The 20,545-nt window shown below is 45.1% G+C and overlaps 1 protein-coding gene across 1 annotated transcript in view; it reads right to left on the bottom strand.

Annotated features, from left to right (window-relative positions):
• The window catches only part of DOK5 (docking protein 5), a 128,290-nt gene that overhangs the window by 8,412 nt on the left and 99,333 nt on the right, over positions 1-20,545 (bottom strand). The gene's annotated exons all lie outside the window — the stretch shown is intronic.

Below are 20,545 nucleotides of genomic sequence, written 5' to 3'. Positions count from 1 at the left end.
CCCGCGGCCGGGAGAGACCGACAGAGGGGACTCCGGAGCAGGGGTGTCTAGAACCAACCAGGTCTCCATCCCCCGGGACCTGGTGAACGTCACAAGGACACAGAGGGCTTGGCGGCTATAAACCAGAAGGCATCGACTAAAAAGGAGACCTTTCCATGTTGCATTACTAAGAAACAGCGAACCTGCAGACCCCTGTGGCATTATAATTGTTTATATGACAAATGGTAGCATTAAATACCTACCCGTTTAGGTTGTACGAACGTTCAGCGAGATACCTGAGTGCCTGCCTAACAAAGGATATTATCATTACCATCGTTATTATTATTAATTATTAATGATGGCAGGGCCCCTCTAAAGACTTTTTCTTAAAGAAAAGTCTCTGCTCTACACATCTCTTTGGCATGGTAGTTCTCGGCAACATGTCTGTACATTCACTCAATAAAGCCGAAATAATGTGAGGTTTCATACCCCAGAGACCAAATTCATGGCAGTTGATGAGACTGAACTTGAAAAAAAAAAAAAAAAGATTATAACCATGTAGGCTAAAGGTAGTTGATGAGACTGAACTTGAAAAAAAAAAAAAAATTATAACCATGTATGCTAAAGATAATTTAATGTATATGTGTTGCATTTATATGTGATGACTGAAATTTCGACCCCCATCACAACTACCAAAACGTGTCTCTGAGAAGAATTACACAGCACTAGTTTTCACGGGGACATGTTTTTCCCCCTAAACATATCCTCTCAGATCAAAAGGGCAAAAAGCTGAAAACGAAGCTAGTGAAAAAAGTTCTGCGGCTATTTCTCTATTTCTGTAGACACGAAAAGTGTCAAAGTTTAAGAGCAAAGAACCAACCAACCCAAAATATGTTTTAATAAACCATTTACCAGTGTTATCTGGTGACATTCAACCTCATTCACGTGAAAGCAAGAAAATAAAGGGAAAAGAGAACTGAATTTTCAAGTTACTGATTATTCGATTTTCTTACTACAAACACATCCTATTCGATAAAATAAAATATTTACTATGAAGAAAACGTTTGGGAAATAGCCATCACGTCACATTACTAATGACATGCCCGTGAATATACGCCCGCAGCCCGGCATGCTCTGCCTGTATTTGTAGAAAGCTTATTTAGGAGCGAGATCAAAATGACGCCGCTGTCATGTTTCACGGGGAACGTTACAGGGCCTGGCTCGCTACTGCTTTCTCAGCCCTTTGAAAAGAATATCTAATTTAATGAAAGCAGCATTCTAAATTGTCTTTGGAGAAAAATGGCAAAAAATTATTTCACACCAAAATGTCTGAATTCTCTAAGGGTGAGAAGATTCAGCAAGTGATTTGGTGGAAAAGTCTAAGAGGAAAGTGTCCACCTTCATTCTGCTTTATTGCTACAAGTAACTCTAATGGACGCCATCAACTAGTAACGGGGGAAGTGAATGGGTCCCCATGTATGCCACTGGTGGACACAGAAACTAACATCACGTTTTTGGAGGACTTAAAATTGGGTAACCTGGGGTATCTGGAGAGAAGGATTGTAGTCTTCCTTTTTTTTTTTTTTAACCTTATACACTTTATACGGTTTGTTTTTCCTTTTCCAATAAACACAGTACTTTCACATTAAAAAGTAAAAATAAAAATGATCCCAATCATAAAATTTTTAAGTAGAGGTATTTCTGCCCTAATGTGACAGAGACATTCCTAAAAATCCTCCCGTTTTGCAAAATTGTTGGAAAAATCAAAGTATGGGAAAAGCACTCAGAACACATGGTCATTTCTAACTGGAGCGATTGTTACTTTGGGAGACAGCTTGGCGGGCTGGATGTTTCGCAGGGGTTATAAAGAATGCAGACAAACGTTTGGTTGGAAATGCTGGCTTGAGAAGCCCAGGCTCCAGGGAGGGAGGAAGGGTCCTTCCCCAAAAGTGCGTGCTGGGGCGTGGAGAGCCACATGAACGAGAGCTGGGCGAGAACTGGCCAGGCCGAGACTCACGTCTTGGGGGCGTAGAGGCGCCCTCTGAGCCTCTGACCATTTCTATTATTTATTTAAATTAGTTTCAAGTATACAGTACATTGGTGAGACATCCATATAGTTCATAAAACGATCAATTCGAGCAATTGCTCCCTCCCTCCCCTGGCCCTCCACCGAGCCATCGTATTAATGCTGACTGTATTCCCTCTGCCGTGCTCCCCATCCCCGTGACCAACTATCAACTACTAATTTGTACTTCTTTAACCCTTCACCCCTTTCTCCCAGCCCCCCAACTCCCCTCCCCTCTGGCAGTCACCAGATTGTCCTCTGTATTCGTGAGTCTGTTTTTGATTAGTTTGTTCTTTTTGTTCCTTAGATGCTGCATATAAGTGAAATCACATGGCATTTATCTTTCTCTGTCTGACTTATTTCACTCAGCATAATAACCTCTAGGTCCGCCTGTGTCGTTGCAAATGGTAGGATTTCATTTCTTTAATGGCTGAGTAATATTCCATTGTATATATATGAACCATAATTTCTTTACCCATGCTTCCATATCTTGGCTATTGTAAATTGTGCTGCCATGAATACTGGAGTGCATAGATCTTTATAAATTATTGTTTTGGTTTTCTCTGTATAAATCTTCTTATACTGAAGCTGCAAGAGGCTCTGTCTGTGCAGAAGTTTATCGAAGGCTTCCCCCCCACTTCCTGCTAAAGGTTCCAGACCCAGGGCTTTCTCTGCTTACAAAAAGTGTTAATGAACCAACACACTTCCGTATCGTAATGAGGGTCAGCTCGTTATCACATACTGCTTGATTTTGAGGCATCGTCTACAGCCCCAAGAAGCTTTTGTCCTGGGAGAGACAGATAAGTAGAGTCAACGGCAAGACAGTACAGTACAGTCCAAGACGGGAGAAGTCAGAGTGCCCGTGGGTGAAAGGAAGGGGCATGGAAATTGGGAGCGGTGGGAGAGAAGGGGGGAATTTGCAGAGAGGACGGCCCACAGGGGTGCCACCACGCAGCGTGACCCCCAATACTCCCGCCTGTTCACGGAAATGCCAGTCGTCCTGGTCCCTTTGTAGATCCCCCCAGAATTCCTCACATCCCCAGGAGACCTGCAGAATGTTTGAGGTCACACCCACTGTCTTTAGTCGCCACGTCTCAACGCAAAAATGACTGAGGTCCTGACACATGCCCCAACATGGATGAACCTGAAAATGTTAGGGGAATGAAGCCAGTCACGGAAGGCCGCGTACGGGATGCTCCTTTTACATGCACTGTCCAGAACAGGCAAATCCAGAGCGGGAGAAGGTAAGCCAGTGGTCACCGAAGGCTGGTAGCGATGGCTAACGGACATGGGTTTCTTTTTGGTGTGATGAGGGTGTCCTGGAATTGACTATGCTGAGGATTTCACACCCCTGTGAACATGCCGGAAGCACTGAATTATACAGTTTCAAGGGTGCCTTGTATGATACGTGCATTATATCTCAATAAAGCTGTCATCAAAAATTTAAAATCAGAGAGTAGTATGTGCTCTGCAGACTATTTTTTTTAAAAAAGGTATGACGTAAGGAGTTTAGTGGGCGGCTATCAGTTTCAGGGGAAGCAACACTGAAACTTGAGTGACACCTGGCCAAAGCATGGTCACACACACAGAGAATTTTTAACATGTTGATGTTTTCTTCCCGTCTTTTAAAAAGATGCGCGTACACGATGTGCATTTAACTCAAACCGCGTGACGGTGCAGCCGCTGTCGTCATCCTTCGTTCAGTGCAGCGTGCACGGAACGTCTCTCAATGTCCCTAAACCCTGCCATCTTCTACTAAACCCTGCCATCATTCTCCACGCCCGCGTCACAGCGCGTCCTTTGGCAGTGCCACCTCCATTCATTCGTTTCTCTAACCATTTTTAATTTACCGAGGGATGTAACGGAATTAAATTCTGACCCAATCTCCTTTATCACACTTTTTCCTGTTAACTCCAACTTTTACGCGGGGACCCGCTCTATCGACAGCTATTCCAATGAGCAGTTCTTGAGTAAATTTTTAGACTGAATTTCAATTTACGGGTCAAATTGGATTTTCGACCGACTCAACAATTACTTTTAAATGGTACTGCATCAGAAAACTAGGTGAGTGGGTAATTCCACTTTGATTCTTAAACCGGGTAGTCTTACCTTCACGTTATTGTGTATCTATATGACAGACTAATTCTTACACGTTACAAAGAGAAAGGCGGATCTTTGTGAAGTGGTATAAAACCAATCTAAAACCACGGGGCCGCGATGATTGACCTACCACGGCTCACGGAGAGAATGCTTCGTTGGCATGGGTTAAATACCATCCACCCACACTCAGATGATTCTAAAACACGGACCTGTAACTCCGAGCCCTCCCCGAAAGCTCAGGGCCTGCACACTCAACAGCCCACTTCCCACCTCCACCTAGAAGCCTCGCAGGCAACTCTCACTTCGCTTGTGCAAACCTGAACTACGGTTTCCCACCTCCACACACTCAACCTCTTCCCTGTCTAGGTAAATGGTTCTTCCATTCTACCTGGAAGGAAGGAAGGAAGGAAGGAAGGAAGAGAGGGAGGGACAGAGGGAGGGACGGAGGGAGGGAGGGAGGGAGGGAAGGAAGGAAGGAAGGAAGGAAGGAAGGAAGGAAGGAAGGAAGGAAGGAAGGAAGGAAGGAAGGAAGGAAGGAAGGAAGGAAGGAAGGAAGGAAGGAAGGAAGGAAGGAAGGAAGGAAGGAAGGAAGGAAGGAAGGAAGGAAGGAAGGAAGGAAGGAAGGAAGGAAGGAAGGAAGGAAGGAAGGAAGGAAGGAAGGAAGGAAGGAAGGAAGGAAGGAAGGAAGGAAGGAAGGAAGGAAGGAAGGAAGGAAGGAAGGAAGGAAGGAAGGAAGGAAGGAAGGAAGGAAGGAAGGAAGGAAGGAAGGAAGGAAGGAAGGAAGGAAGGAAGGAAGGAAGGAAGGAAGGAAGGAAGGAAGGAAGGAAGGAAGGAAGGAAGGAAGGAAGGAAGGAAGGAAGGAAGGAAGGAAGGAAGGAAGGAAGGAAGGAAGGAAGGAAGGAAGGAAGGAAGGAAGGAAGGAAGGAAGGAAGGAAGGAAGGAAGGAAGGAAGGAAGGAAGGAAGGAAGGAAGGAAGGAAGGAAGGAAGGAAGGAAGGAAGGAAGGAAGGAAGGAAGGAAGGAAGGAAGGAAGGAAGGAAGGAAGGAAGGAAGGAAGGAAGGAAGGAAGGAAGGAAGGAAGGAAGGAAGGAAGGAAGGAAGGAAGGAAGGAAGGAAGGAAGGAAGGAAGGAAGGAAGGAAGGAAGGAACTTTGAGACTACCTTGTTCACCGTATCCTTCTGGTCTTTAAAATGTATCCAGAATCCATCATTTTCCCACACCTTCCTCACAGCCATTCTGGTCCGTGTCACGAGCACTCACCTAGATGCCTGGATGACTGAAAGAGCCCCCTAACTCACTTTCTTACTTGGCCTGTTGCCCAACCCACCCCCAGTCTTTCTGAAACAGCTGCCAGTGATCCTTTCAAAAGGCAAGCCAGCACACGTCAGCTTTTCTCCTACACTAGAATTTTATGGGTCCTCCCTGTCCCAGCCCTAACCCCACTGGCCTTCTCCCAATGACATGTGTTAGAAAATGAACTTTGCAGGGGAAGTTAAAAGGAGACTAGAAAAGAGTTTTCAAAGAAGTTTAAACATAATTTCAAATCTCTAACCAGAGGGAAGTACTCAAAATAACTCACGAATAGCAAATATGTTTGAATCAACTCTTATTTCTACAAAATCCAGACCAAATGTCCCTCTTAAAAAAGAACAGTAGTCACAGACAATATTTAAAAAAAATAAAATAAAAGACACAAGAATCAAGCATGTGTCCGTGGAACACACAATCTATTTACCAAATGTGACAAATCTATACTTCCGACTATAGCAGTACATCCAACGTCCCTGGAAAGTTCTAGCAAATATATCCCGTACGGTTTGGTGCCGGGAGTAATTTATGGCAATAACCACATTGGCTGTATTCTTTAGCGCGGTAAAGCCGGCTCATTTAATCGATACCAACTGCCCAAAATGCTAATTGCCACGCTAAGTGGCGGGAACCAGCTCTGCGACAGCGAAGCGCATGCTGTTGAAGGCGCTTCGTCATCACTGCGGCTGCTGACAGGGGTGAGTCATCCTCCAGGTGTGCAGAGTTCCGCGTGGTGGCTCTCGTGCCGGGCTTTCCTCCACCTGCCAGACAGGTGCGGCCCCTCAGCGTTGGAGGAGGAACCACTTCTTACAAGGACCTGGCTCTCTTCGGTGAGACGGCTCAGCACGTCGCTGCATTTTTAAACACATGGAGCCTGTGAACAGACCCCGCTGACCCACACATGACAACCAGGTGACGTCCGACACAATCTGACGACCCCTGGGGGACAACGCCTGCGTCAACACTGTTCTCAGTACATGGCGTGTTCGCTGAGCGGTCGGTGTGAGTCTTGCCATGAACTTTTCTACGTGTAAAGGGGGTCAGAGTGCAGAGTCCCCTGCTGTGCTCTCCCCAACTCCTGTCCCACTGCTCCCAGAGACCAAGGAGCCAGTGTCTGAGTCACTTCAGAGCGGTGCTTCTCATCAGCCTCGCCTGACCGCGTCTTAGAAATTCAAATTCCCAGGTCCCACCTGCTGAATTTGGGGACCTGCTGAAATGCCGGAGGTGGGGCCCCCAGGCCAGTGACCCCGAGGCCCACCAAAGGTAGAGAACCGCAGTCCCGGGGTGTCCGTTTCTGCCCCCTCACCCTATCATCTCGCCCGGCCCACAAACACGCACCCCCGGGCCCTTGGGAGCCTCTGGTCTACCTCCACAAAGTCTCCCAAATGTGTTCCTTCCGTTCAGTCCCCACTGAGTACGAGTCTGGGGCTTCGTGTGGCCTCTCTGGCCCTTCGCTTACTAATTGTGACCCACTGAGCCTCAGTTTCCTCCTCTATGAAATGGACCCGATAACACAGCCCATAAAACGCAAAGCATCACGGTATTCTGGAAGGCAATATAGCAACGCCTATTTATCTTTCTAAAGATATGCCCTTTAACTCAGCAATCCTCTCCTGAGGTTAGAAAAATCCAGCTACATAAAGTTAAGCTTAGAAACTCAGTGAAATAAAGTGAAGTTCAGAAACCCAGTTAAATAAAGCTAACAGTATATGAGAGCATGCGTAGAAGAATGTTTATTAGTGGCAAAAGGTCTGATAGTCCCATAGAGAGGCTTAACGAATGCATGTTACATTGAGACCCTGAGAAGTCATGCAGCCATTAAAAAGGCTGAAGAGGACCAAGGTTGGCACAGGATAGGAAATGGCTTCGCATGTCATATAGTCACTGTGGCCAACTAATCGACTCTTTTGTTTCAGTGTAAAAGCAGCGATAACAACCTAGGAGCAAATGGGCATGTCTGTGTTCCAGGAAAACTTTGCTCAGATAACCGTGGAGGCCAGACTTTGCCCACGGGCTATAGTTTGCCGACCCTTGAGTCAGATCCATATGCTACGTGGCCTTCAGCTGTTTCCACTGGATATCTGCTACTGGCTGAGAAAACCAGGGGACAGTTGTTAAAATGTGTAAGATGATCATAATTTTGTAAAACCAACGGTGGCCCCCAAATACTCATCTCGTGCGGGGGTCCACGTTGTGTGTGTCTATCTATGTGAGTGTGTGGACTTCTACATAGGAAAACACGGAAAGATAGGTATGAACTTTTTAAGATTTAAGAATTGCTAAAAAGAGGGAGGAGAGAGCCGCATGCGAACAGTAATGAAAAGAAAAAATACAGTGCTGATCATCATCTCTACGATCCTATTTTTACAATCAGTTACATTTTACATACACGTGTTTATGTGAAAATAAGTTAAATAGGATTCGTAACCCAATTCCCATCTCCACGGACAGTCGTGAAAATTAAGCAAAATGAAGCACACGGACTCTCGGGCAGAGCAGACGAGCTGCTCCTTCCGACTTCAATCACCCCTCAGTTAGCCTGAGCCTCCTGACTCGGTTTTCTGCTCCCCGACGACCCTGCCTTCCCCTTCCCCTTCCCCTTCCGACGAATTCTGCCCTTCTGTTCTTCCGTCCGTTTGCTCACGCAGTCCACCCATTCTCGGACCCTGGCCATCATCTATTAGCCCTGCACTACACGAGGGGCTGGAAACGTCAAAACGAGTACATGCAGCCCCTCTGCACCCCGGGATTTCACAGCGCAAGACTAGAGAGCTGGTTCAGTGCCCGGCTTCGGCCGCGTCGCCGTCTGCCTCCACGATGGCGCCCCTTCCTCAGCGAAAGGACAGACCCTCTCCCAAGCAGAGCGCCCCTCCCGGCGGGCGGAGATGATTCCCCGGACATCCCCGCAGACCCGGCGTCTGGCACGGTTTCCAGCACGCAGCAGGCGCTCGGTAAAAAGTGGTCGAATGGTTGAATCACTGATGGACGGGCTGACTGCCTCGACGGAACGAATGAACCGCCGAGCAAACGAGAAAGCTCTGTCACCTCCCAGCCCCTCACCATCTTATCCTCTCTTACCCCAGGTCAGTGAGAGTAACGGCTCGGGGTGATCTGTATTTAGTAGGCACTGGGCGCTATGTCAAGAAATGACTTGCCTTGTCCCATCTGGCAAAGTATGTACCAGTGTGACACCCCCTGTGTTGACGGGGGGACAAATACTAAGGGCGATGAAGCGATTTGTCCAAGGACACTGAGCTGGTAATGATGCTCAGCCAGGATGTAAGCCGGCCTCTTCCCCGGGGCCACAGTTCATATCCCAGTCTGTGTAGCCCTCACGGAACGTCCTAAGCAGGTTACGTGGCCTTAAAGGATGGGCTCGAATCCTGTTCGTAATGATCAAAGGCGCCCGGATTTTATTTCCAAAGCTTTAGAGAAACAGCAGCTGGCCACACATCAGGGTCCAAGCAGACGCCCCGGCACCTTGAGGAACAGAATCAACCAGCGATCCGGCCAGGCCCTTGGAGCCCCACTGTCCCCAGGGCTTTCTCGCAAGTGGACATTAACTCTGCTGGAATGCGGTCTTTCTTGGCTTCCCACTGAGACCCGGTCTCACAGGCTCCCTAATTCAGGTTCCAGCTCTGACTTGTGTTGGGCATAAACCACCCAGAGAGCGGCCTTTACTTTCTCCAATTCCTTTCCCTTGCTCTGTATTTTGCAGAAAAAATGATGGGTGGGTCTTTCTATCATCAAAATGTTACCAAGATAGAATAGTTCTGAACTGCCAAGGAGATGCAGAGGGCAGAGGTGAACTTTTTGAATGAGAGAGAGAGAGAGGGAGAGGGAGGGAAGGGGAGAGAGAGAGAAAGTGAGCAGGAGAGAAAGATGGCTTTCCTGCTCAGGGCAAAGTACAGCAGAGACGGACGATGCGCAGAAGTCTGGCTGAAACGATGCCTCCACGGCCACGTGCAGCTCGAACGCGGGCCGTTCCTGAAATCAACCAGTTGGGGCCAAGTTTCCAAGTGCAGCATTTTGCTGAGGACCAGATGCACTCGGATGGTTATTTTCATGGGAATGAAAGTGATTTGCATCTATTTATTCAGAGCCATCTGAATTCTCAGCCACACACATAAAACAAAATCACTGCTCCCTTTGCTTCTGATAACTTTTCATGCCTCCTTCCTAAGGAAGCCCTCTTCCCACCTATCCCTTGGAGCGGACAGTCCCTCGTGGCCTCCTGAGGCAGATTTGCTTGGAAATTGGGCCTGGTTTGGGCAATGGCAAGAAACTGGGTTTAGAATTCTGGCTTCATTTGTCTTTTTCTCTACGCTCATAAAGTTATCTAGCCAAGCCCTATCTTGTCCATTCGACAGATTTTTAGAAAGTTCCGTGTCTGGCCTCTTATAGACACACGGGGCTTGGTCCCTCCCCTCCGAAGGCTTACAGGCTCGAGGGGAGAGGCCACTGAGAGGTCACTTTTTGCAGCTAATGGCAAGGCAAGAACCTCGTATGGTCAGACTGAGCCTTTCAACTCAACAGCCCATACAGACTAGAAGCAGATGCTTTGATGACAAGACGCTATGTGCATGCCAGAAGTGAGGCCAGTGAGTGAGGGGACGAGTCACATTTCCAGTCTCGTGCTCGCTCTGGCACAAGTTCCTGGAGTGGATGGAGGAGTGGGCTGGTGGGCAGAAGACGCTGGCCCACGGAGCTGAGCGGCACTTTGCTGCACGTCGCTCTGCGGAGCAGGCATAACTAACTCTGTGCGTGTAATTCTGCTGCGTGCCAGGCCCTGCTGGAGCCACACACACAAGGAGGGGGCTTTGCCTCAAAGTCCGATGCTGTCAGGCTTACACAAACGTCATCGGTGTCTTAAAAAAACAACAAACAAGGATGCTCAACCCCATTCCCTGAATTCCTGGTGTTACCCATCTGGACCCCCGTTGTTTCAAGATGAGTCTCTTCCTTCCAGCCCGTCCCAGGCCAGTTCATGTGTGCAGAAAGGCAACCACTATAATGGCTCACATTTGTCGAATCTTACTGTGTCGCTGCTCAGTGCTCTACGTGCACCAGCTCTACGCGAACCACGCAACATAAGTAGGATTATCACCCGCATATGACAGGCAAGGCCAAAGAAGGCCAAGCTGCAGAGCTCAGAAGGACATCCCGTCCGACGTCAACTTCTGGGCCAGCTCCCAGCAGAACCTGCCCTGTCTTTAGAGCAGAGTGTGTCAGCCTCAATACCACAGACACACGGGGCCATGTCATTCTTTGTTATGGGGACCATCCTGTGCTTTGTAGGAGGTTTAGCAGCATCCCTGGATAGATGCCAGGATCATCCACCCCCCACCCCTCAGTGCCGACAACCAAAAATGACTCCGGATACTGGCAAACGTCGCCTGGGAGGCAAAACCGCTACCCGTTGAGGGTGACTGTATACTCCAGTTTTCCTGGCTGGATCCTGTTATTCAGGCATAACTCTTAATCTGGTTGGGCTTCGGGAACATACAACCTGTGGCATCACACGAGACCCTGTACTTAGAAGGGCCCTGTGTTTGATGCGATGCTCAGCTGTCACCGTCTCAAAAATCTTAATAATTTTTGAATAAGGAACTATGCATTTTTGTTTTGAATCACGCCTACAAATTACATAGCCAATCTTGGTCTTTCTAGAGTCAATGTGCACTCTCAAAAGTGTCCCAGCTTGGAGAATAAGTCCTATGGCCAGCCTTCCATTTATATGCACAGAGTCTTTAAAAGCTCACATGTAATTTTTGCCTTATTGACTGAAAAATATCAGAGCCTGGTTTACTCTTCTGTACCAGACCGACCAGTCGGTTTCAGTCACCAAACACACTCATGTGGACACATATTTTGCATTTTCTATCATCAACTCCCAGATGTACCATCCTGACACAGAAAAGTGGCCAAAATCTTCAACAGAGATATCAGGGAAATAAATGTCCTGGCAAAAATATAAAAAACAAGAGGTACATGTTGTTCCCCTAAGCCAGGGGCTGCAAACGTGAATGCTTACGTGGGTCACGTGGGCAGCGCAAATGAGCAAAGCCTTCTGGGTACTGAGACAATAAGAAATGATATGAACTATGAAAAGCTGCAGAGCGTTCGCCATCTCAAGATGGTAGTTCCCATTCTATTTTAACTCAAGCAGACAGTGTTACCAGATATTCTTATGTTTCAAAAGATAGAAAAAGGCATTTTAAGAGAAACCTCTGATTTTCAACATCGGGAACTAATTTAATTTTATAAAACTATCATCTGTGCCAATATCTTACAGAACAACAGAAACAGCAGCCCCTGCCCTATCATCTCTGGTAACCTTAACTCCCTTTCTCTGGCTGGGCCATCTGAGACCTCTGCCAACATTTCCTGGTGGCCTCAAGTTGAGCCAATAGATAACTTTACCTCTCCCCCTAGCTATCTACGTGGAGGACGATTTGTGTTTCCTGCTTCGACAGGTCAATGAATACTTGGGTAGGAACCTATTAAATGGTCCATTTTCAATACTATAGAAACAATTGACTGGCTCTCCCCAAAATGTTGAAACCTTCGTAGTTAGTGACAGCCATCTATCCTGGTGCCATCTGTGAATGCCCTCCCTATGCTGCCTTCTGGTCGTCAAATTCTGGTCACGCCCAACACTTTGACATCATGAATGAACACACACACACACACACACACACACACACACACACACACACACACACGGCAAAGCATATGTCTGCTAGGCAACCAAAAGCTGGAACCCTTGAAAATGATGTCTATGGCATCTCTAAAAAGGACTGATTCTGGTTAAAAACATCAGTGGCCTCTGATTTTACTGGTAGGGACTTGGGATTTTTGCTCCTGCCTTTGGCAAACTCTTAGGAGAAAAAGTGCATCCATGTGGCTTGGAGGGCAGCGACTGGTTAAAAAACTACACTTGTACGCGATGCCTAAAAACCAGGGTGCACAGTGGGGGTCAGTGAATGACAGCCTGCAGGTCAGATCTTGGTGGCCTCTTTTTGTATGGCCCACAACTAAGAAAGGTTTTTACATTTTTAAAGTAAAAAAAAAGAGAGAGAGACAAGGAACAACTATACATGGCCCATAAAGCTTAAAATATTTACCATCTGGCCTTTTTCAGAAAACGTTTGTCAACCCTTGGGAGAGATGGATAAATCGCTTATTTTCTAACTTCTCAAAATAGATTTAGAAATGCCATTGAACTGATTCCATTCACTCTCAGTCCTACTCACCATTCCCATCTCCATCCTCTCCGCCATGCTTGACACTGGGGAAACCGCGTCACTCACCACAGCCCATCTGGTCAACCAGGTGCACCCTCTGCCCTCACGCGAGCGTCTACAGTTCCCGTCATGACCTGCTGTCTTGCCACCACTGGCTTTTGATTTACCGCCTACTTACGGAGCCACCATCTTAAACGGTACTATTAGTTTTAGAGTTTATAAACAAAGCAACGACCTGTTAGCAACAGTCGATTTGCTTCTCTCTTCTGTAGCGGTACCGCCACTAGCTAAACATGGACCACAGCGAGGTTACAGAAGCTTACAGCTCTAGAGAGGAATTGATAGAAAGTAGGGCAGTATTTAATAATCAGGCAAAAGGATTATTAAAGTCCACCATTGCACGTCACAAGTTATTATGTTGTAAAAGAGACCAAAGGGGGCATATTCAGAAAATTACATTTTTCCCTAATAGAAACAAAAGTCATAGAAATTTTAAGGAAGAAACCTGAGCTGTATCTGTATCCATTCTACGTGGAAAAAAAAAAAAACCAGTTTATCTTGTTTATCTGAAATGTTTATTACTAAACGTAGGTTAATTTCACTTAGCCTCTTTTAATTTCTAATGAATTCAGGAGTGCTTTGTGATTTAACTCGGTTAATTTAATTTTAGCTGAGTAAGTAGGGCATGGCAGCCAAAGTATAGACACTGGTGCCAGCCACATCTGGATTTAAATCTTGACTCCCTTACTTCTAGCTGGGTGTCCACATGTCAAACTCCTTAGCTATAAAAACTGGACCTCGGTACCTGCGTCAATAGAGTCACGCTGAAGATTAAAAGTTAATGCATGTCTAGAGCTTGGAAGGGTGCCTAGCACAAAGCAAGTTCTCGATAAATGCCAGGTATGTTATCGTTACCACTGGTAGCAGCCCGTAGCTAACTCTCGTTCATCCTAAAACTCAGCTCACCTCATCATCAAAAAGATGATCTTGCACCTCAATGGAGACCCCATTTCCAGCACCTGAAAATCTACCCATCAAGCTTTTCAGCATCATCTCTTCTCATGCATTTTTGTACACTCAGTGGGGGAAATATTTCTCTTACCAGTGGCATCCAAATCTGTAGCCATGGTTTAAAAAAAAAAAATGAAATGGAAGAGAAAGACATACAGTGAAACGTAAAGGTCCCTTCCCAGAGCCTCAAACACCCTTTCCAACGTGGCCCGGCATATTTACATCCGGCGGAAGGTTACTTTCCGCCTTTATAAAGCACCTGCGACCACATCCGGCTCTGCCTACGTCCTGCTTCTTCCTCATCATTCCCTTCACACCCCTTTGCTATTTCTAAGTGTGACTCTGTTCATGCGCATATAATTCCTGCGACTTCATGTACCATCATTTATTTAATGATCTCCTTTTGGTGCACATGTCAGCTGTTTCCAGTTCCGTCTGCATTACTAACAAGCTCCCCACGAATGGGAACTTCATCTTGCTCAAGGCCGTTTCCCCAGCCCCTCGTAGGTAGCGGGGTCCAGCAAACGTCTGGGAAACAGTGGAATATAAGAATAAAAGTATGACTCCCTCCATGAATACTTGTGTCCACGTCATCTTTGCTTCTGCTAGTATATCTTTAAGTTCCTAGAAGTACTATTATTGCTGGGTAAAGGGATGTTCGTATTTAATTTTGATAAATAAAGACAGACTGGCCTCCAAAGAGACCGCAGCACACTGAATTTACAGGCTAGCCTGTATGTTTTGGGGAGTATAAATCATAACTCTTTATGTAAATTTTAAGCTCTTTTAAAGAGGCAAGCTTTTTTACACTTTATTTTGTATTCTCCATAAGACTTACCGCATTGCTCTGCAAGTAGGTATTTGATAAAAGGTTTTTGATGATAATTAATACACCGGGATATAAAAAAAAGGTTTAATTCAGGAGGGGGGGAAAGCTGATCATTGCTTTAAGCAGTGTACTAAATACACACACACACACACACATATATAGTATATATTTTTAGTATACTAAAATATATATATACAGACATACATATATATACACACATGTATATACACACACATTAACCCAATCAGTCAGAGCCCATAAACAGAAGAAAAGGTAAAAATTGATTCTTTTTGTGGGAGGAATGGGGGGACCGTTAGGGGTGTTGAGTTATGAGAAGAATGTACCCCCAAAAGCAAGGGTCTATTTCAATTTCTGAATAGTAATGAAATTGAGTCTCTGATTTCTTTGATGCCCTCTACATTAAAAAAAAAAAAAAAATAGTAGACTATTGCTTTATAAATTAGGTTGAATACAAATTATTTTCATTTTCGGAACTGCGGAAGAATTCCACTTGAATTCTACAAACTCACTAGCAAATTTTAATAAATTAGGTTGAATACAAATTATTTTCATTTTCAGAACTTTGGAAGAATTCCACTTGAATCTACAAACTCACTAGCAAATTTTGTTGGCAAAACCAAGTTTGGAAGTAAATCTGTCAATTAAACCAAGCAACAAAAAAGAAGTGACAAAGTGAAAACCGTGAAAAAAATCTGTTGTTCAGATTTCACTCTCAAACTTGCGTGCAGTCAGGGTTCCAGAGCACAGGGCGGACGTCACCCTGGGATGGCAGTGCCACCCCCAGCGGAGCCCCACCCTGCAGCCCCCGACAGAGCCTGCTAAACTGCAGTCCGTCCCCACCTTGTCACTCTCGTCTTAAGGAAATTCTAAAAATGACAGGCCCCGGCGTGGAATGAGGACCATCCCACGCACTGCCACTCCTTGTTCCAAAATTAGACCTTGTCATAGACACTGATCTCCGAGGTGGCAAAAATAGCGGCTGCTCAAGGAAGCCCCGAGCTGTCCCAGCGGTCACCCTGCGGCTTCTCCGGCAAGGCAGCTGGCAGCTGGTGAGCAAGCAAGTCCTTGCTGCTCCAAATCGTCCAACAGTTAGTCCTTCCCCGGTACTCAGGCCCAGCCCACTCCCAGCCAGCACCCCCGGAGTGAATAATAGTAATATATTGAACTTAAAAAGCATGAAGCCGGAGGAAGAATTACAAGATAGAAGATTGCTTTCTGGTGCCAAAAAAAAATTGAGATTTCTTGCAATGGTGTTTTTTTTTTCCTTTTTTTTCTTTTCCAGATATATGCTAAGTTATCCATATTTCTGAAAGGTTCTCTGGTATTCAGAGTAATTTAAAAATGCTGAGACAGTTCTCAGTAGAGATACTGAGGGACTTAAAAGCTTTAAAACTCCAAGGGAGTGAGGCCTTGTGGCCTGACATAGAGGTTTGAGGAGTCAGATAAAAGGATCCTGCGCTTCTGACTCCAACAGGAATGAGCGCTACGGCTGCAGGGAAGTGACTTAGCCACTCTGAGAGTCAGTTTTCTCATCTATGTGACAGGGACTCCTTCCGAGTCAAGGGTCATGAGTAACAGTCTCTGGAATTGTACTATTACAATTGACAAAATTACAATTTGACAAAAACCTTTTATCAAATACCTACTTGCAGAGGCATGCGCCTCCCCTGTCAATTACCACTACATTCGATAGCACATAACAGAGCATGTCAGGTCCTTAATAAACATTTTTGAATGAACAAATGAATGAGAATGAATGAATCTACTGCACGGAGATAATGTGATGATTAGAGAGAAAGCAAGTAAAATGTGTCTGGCGTATTGTATGAGTGCTGATAAATGGTAGTGGCTGTTATTAGCAAAGAGCCTGGTATACAGCAGATGTTCAATAAATACATACGATTAGCAAGACACCGGAAAGTAGGGCAAGTATTAGAAAGATAAAATCAAGGCTCTGAGTAAACATTATCCCGGCAGTCTGCGTGGTTTGGGGACAAACACCAGGTGGTCCCATGATCTTCTCCTCCTGGTGTTCAAGACTGTGTGTGGTCCCTTCCCTGACTGAAGCAAAGGCTTATGGCTTGCTTTTAATCAATAGACTAAGACAGGGTGATGGGATGTCTCTTCCATGATCACAACAGATAGAACTGTGAACCCCACCTTGCAAGAAGATGCTCTCTCTTGCTGGCTTTGAGGAAGTAAGTGGCTGGACCGGCTCATGTGACAGGAACCGAGGGTGGGAACTTTCGAGCTAAGAATGGCCTCCATACAACAGTCAACAAGAAACTAAGGCTTCTATTCCACAGCCACAAGGAACTCAGCCCCATCAATAACCACGTGAGCTTGGAAACGGTTCTTCCCCAGTCTAACCTTCAGACGAGACTGGAGCCCCAGCTGGCATTTGCATCACGGCCTTGTGGGGCTGAAGCTGGGGCCGGCTAAGCCAGGCTACAATTCCCGGCTTAGCGACGATGAGATGATAAATAGGTGTGATTTGCGGTGCGTGGCTTAAGGGACTTTGTTATGCAGCCATAGAAATTTTATAGGTAATAATTCACATGAGGTTGTCAATGCAACGGCACAGGTAAGACATCAACTGGCCACTGCCTGGGTAGCAAATGCCCTGAGAAGGACCACTTGCTGACTGACAACAGGATGTGATTTGGACTAGGGAAACTGAAGATTCCCATTCTATCTCAGGAGGACAGACAGTCCTGGGCGTGTCTGACTGCTGCCACGTGTGAACGTGAAACCAGTGTCGCCAGGCATTTCACTTTCCAAGATAATACAGAAATCTGAGTTTTATGGGAAACCTTAATTTTTAAATGTTGGCCAGTGATTTGGAATTTTTAGAACAGCAGTGAGATGATTTCATGCAGGGCAAAGGAAATATGTTTGAGAGAGAAAGTGTAATTTATTTAGAGAGAAAGTGTAATTTGGGGGCGATCCTAGCAGGTTAAAGCTGCTCTAACTTTGAACCCTGCTACTTCCAAGCTGGTGTCCTTAGACCTTCAATCCAAGCGTCATTGTGAGGGTTAGTAAGTACACAGAAGGTCCTTGAAAGATTCTGTTACAGAGTAGAGGCAGGATATACTTTCATCGTTATTGATATTATTAGTGTATTAGCTTCCTACAGCTGTTATAACCAATCACCACAACTTGGTGGCTTAAAACAACACAGAATTGATTTCTTACAACTCTGGAGACCAGAAGTCCAAAATCAATTTCACTGGGCTAAAATCAAGGTGTCCCTAGGTGGTTCCTTTTGGAGGTTCCAGGGGAGAATCCTTGCCTTTTCCAACTTCTAGAGGCCACCTACATCCTGTGGGTCATGTCCCCTTCTTCCACCTTCAAAGCCATCAGCACAGACTCCTCAAATCTTTCTCTGTCCCTCTGCTTCCAACACCACATCACCTTCTGTCTGCCTCTGACTCTCGTTTCTTTCTTACAAGGATCCTTGTGATGACATTGTGTACCCTTGCATAATCCAGGATATCTTCTCCAACTCAAGAGCCTTAACTCCATCACATCTTCAAAGTCCCTTTTCCATATAAGATAACATTCTCAGGCTCCAGGGATTAGAATGTGGACATCTTTGGGGAGCCAATATTCAGCCTATCACAATAAGAGTAATTATTATTATTATTATTATTATTATTATCATCCAACCCACAAGCTTCCTCTTTATGTCCTGTAGGACTCAGGTTCACAAGTCTGATCCAAACCAGTTCACTCAAGGCTGCCACTTCCAGCTGGCATGGGTCCCACAGGGAAGCCTTCTGTCTGTAGATGAAGTCTGGGGCAGCTCACACTGGTCAGGGCTTCCTTATAATGAGGTAAAGCCCAGAGGTCCACTTCACGATCTCTCTCATTTATGCCCCTGACTGTCTCAGACAGGCAAACCGGCAGTGGCACAAAGGCAATGTCGAGTTGAGAATATAGATAGATCTGTGTGGATTCATTTACAATTATCAGAAAACTCAAAACTGTAACTTAGGGAAGGTGGCCAGTAGTGTTGTCTTCATTTTAGCGTGGTACTCCTCTCCCCTGATCAGAAATTGATTCAAGTACATTGCTTTTAAGCGTTTCACAATCCCCAGTTTAATTTCCTTGAGATTCAGATCTCAGTTTGAAGCTTACTCATTTCCATCTAAAACAGGAAGCTGTTGCTTTAAAAATCACATTCATTTTATAGAACTCGTTAAACATACAACAAATTAAGAGCAAATGTTATTTTCCAGTTAAGCTTGCAAGGGGATGATCTGAACGAATTACTCATAATCCTGATTAATTTTTAGCGGAAGTAATGAGAAGGTTGTAAATGGAAAAACATGTGCCTGCAGAATCTGCCTTTCAAACACATAACAATTTATGCTAATTGATGGCTTTACAAATAAGGTAATCTTGGAAAAATCTCCTCCGATGTTTAAAGACATCTAATGGAATAGCTACACAACTTTAATGCAATTACATGTTGCCCTATAAATTCGGTGACTTGAATTCTACTTTACAGCTAGCTATCTAATTATCTGTCTACTGTCCATCTATCTAGCTAGCTAGCTATCTAGTTAGCTATCATCTATCTACTATCTATCTATCTATCTATCTATCTATCTATCTATCTATCTATCTGTCATCTATCATCTATCTATCCATCCATCTATCCATTCATTCACCTATCTACACTTCTTTCCATCCTTCTTCCTTTCTTTCATCCATCCACCCACCCATCCATCCATCATCCATCCATCCAACCATCTCTATTGCAATATTCAGAACTGGTAAGCATATGGGGAAGTGGATACCAAGACCGCATTTGATCAAAAAGAACATTTTTAAATGACTGGAGGAAGTATCAAAAAGTATTTCATTGTATGTGAAAATTACATGAAATTTGAATTTCATTGTCCATTAATAAGGTTTTTTTGAAACACGGCCACAGCCGTTTGATTATGTTTTACCTGAGACTGCTTTGACACTATGATAGCAGAGTTAAGGAGTTACAACAGAGACCACCTTAGTCCACGAAGCCTCAGACATTTACTCTCTGGCCCTTCAGAGAAAGTTCTGCTGATTCTTGCCCTAAAATCTCAGAGCCCTGCATGCACAAGTCATTTGGGAATAATCTGGGGCTGCTTTGGGACAGATTATATTACTGGCATGCTTTTCTCCCTCTTTCCATCCAACCATCCCACGTTTAAACCATAAGTTTCAAACTACCCTCACCTTCCCATGCCTACTCAGTTCCTTTTGGTTTTACAGATTTCCTTCTCCATGTGCAGCTCTCTGCATGTGTTCCCGGCCATGATGCACGATTTGCATTATTTAACTCTTCTACATTCAATTAAGATTTCGTGAATTTATTCTTAAAGAAGAAACTCAAGAATCATAATTCTCTGTACAAGTCACAATCCCTAGTACAATGCAATGAACAGGGTAGATATTTCTGAGAGAGTGTTTGTGGATCTTCACAAGTACCTGTGTTTGTGGTGTCTTTATACGTCGAAGATTATGAAGGTTTACCAGCCAGGGATGGCAAATGCATGGCTGCGGGCAAGAAGGCATCTATAGACTGGTTTACTTTGGCCATCAGGTGTGACAGTTCTGGTTTTAACTAGACTTAATTTCCAATTGTTACAGACTGGAAGATATGATATACAGACTCAAATCCTTGGCTTCCCTGGAAAAAAATCAAGAGATCTCCTCCATGCATTCCACAGTCCCATGTCAACAGCTGTCGGGTCCTTGGCGTTTGACACTTCACTCCAGTTTCCCCTCACCCTTCTTCTCTCACTTATATTTCCCCTCTGACCTCCGTTGATATTTGAAATGACAGCTTATGACATAGCTGTAAATGCATATCTATAGGCAAATAACCCAGATATCCTCGTCTATCGATGTCTATCCTCATCCAAAGTGGTTTTGGTATACATATTCACTGAAAGGGACTGAATGATTATTCCCCCCGCCCCAGATTTATAGGTTG

The sequence above is a fragment of the Pteropus alecto genome, unplaced genomic scaffold, assembly GCF_000325575.1.
Source record: "Pteropus alecto unplaced genomic scaffold, ASM32557v1 scaffold45, whole genome shotgun sequence".
Taxonomy (NCBI): Eukaryota; Metazoa; Chordata; class Mammalia; order Chiroptera; family Pteropodidae; genus Pteropus; species Pteropus alecto.
The sequence above is the reverse complement of the archived record's forward strand: the minus strand, read 5'-3'. Positions and strand labels throughout refer to the sequence as shown.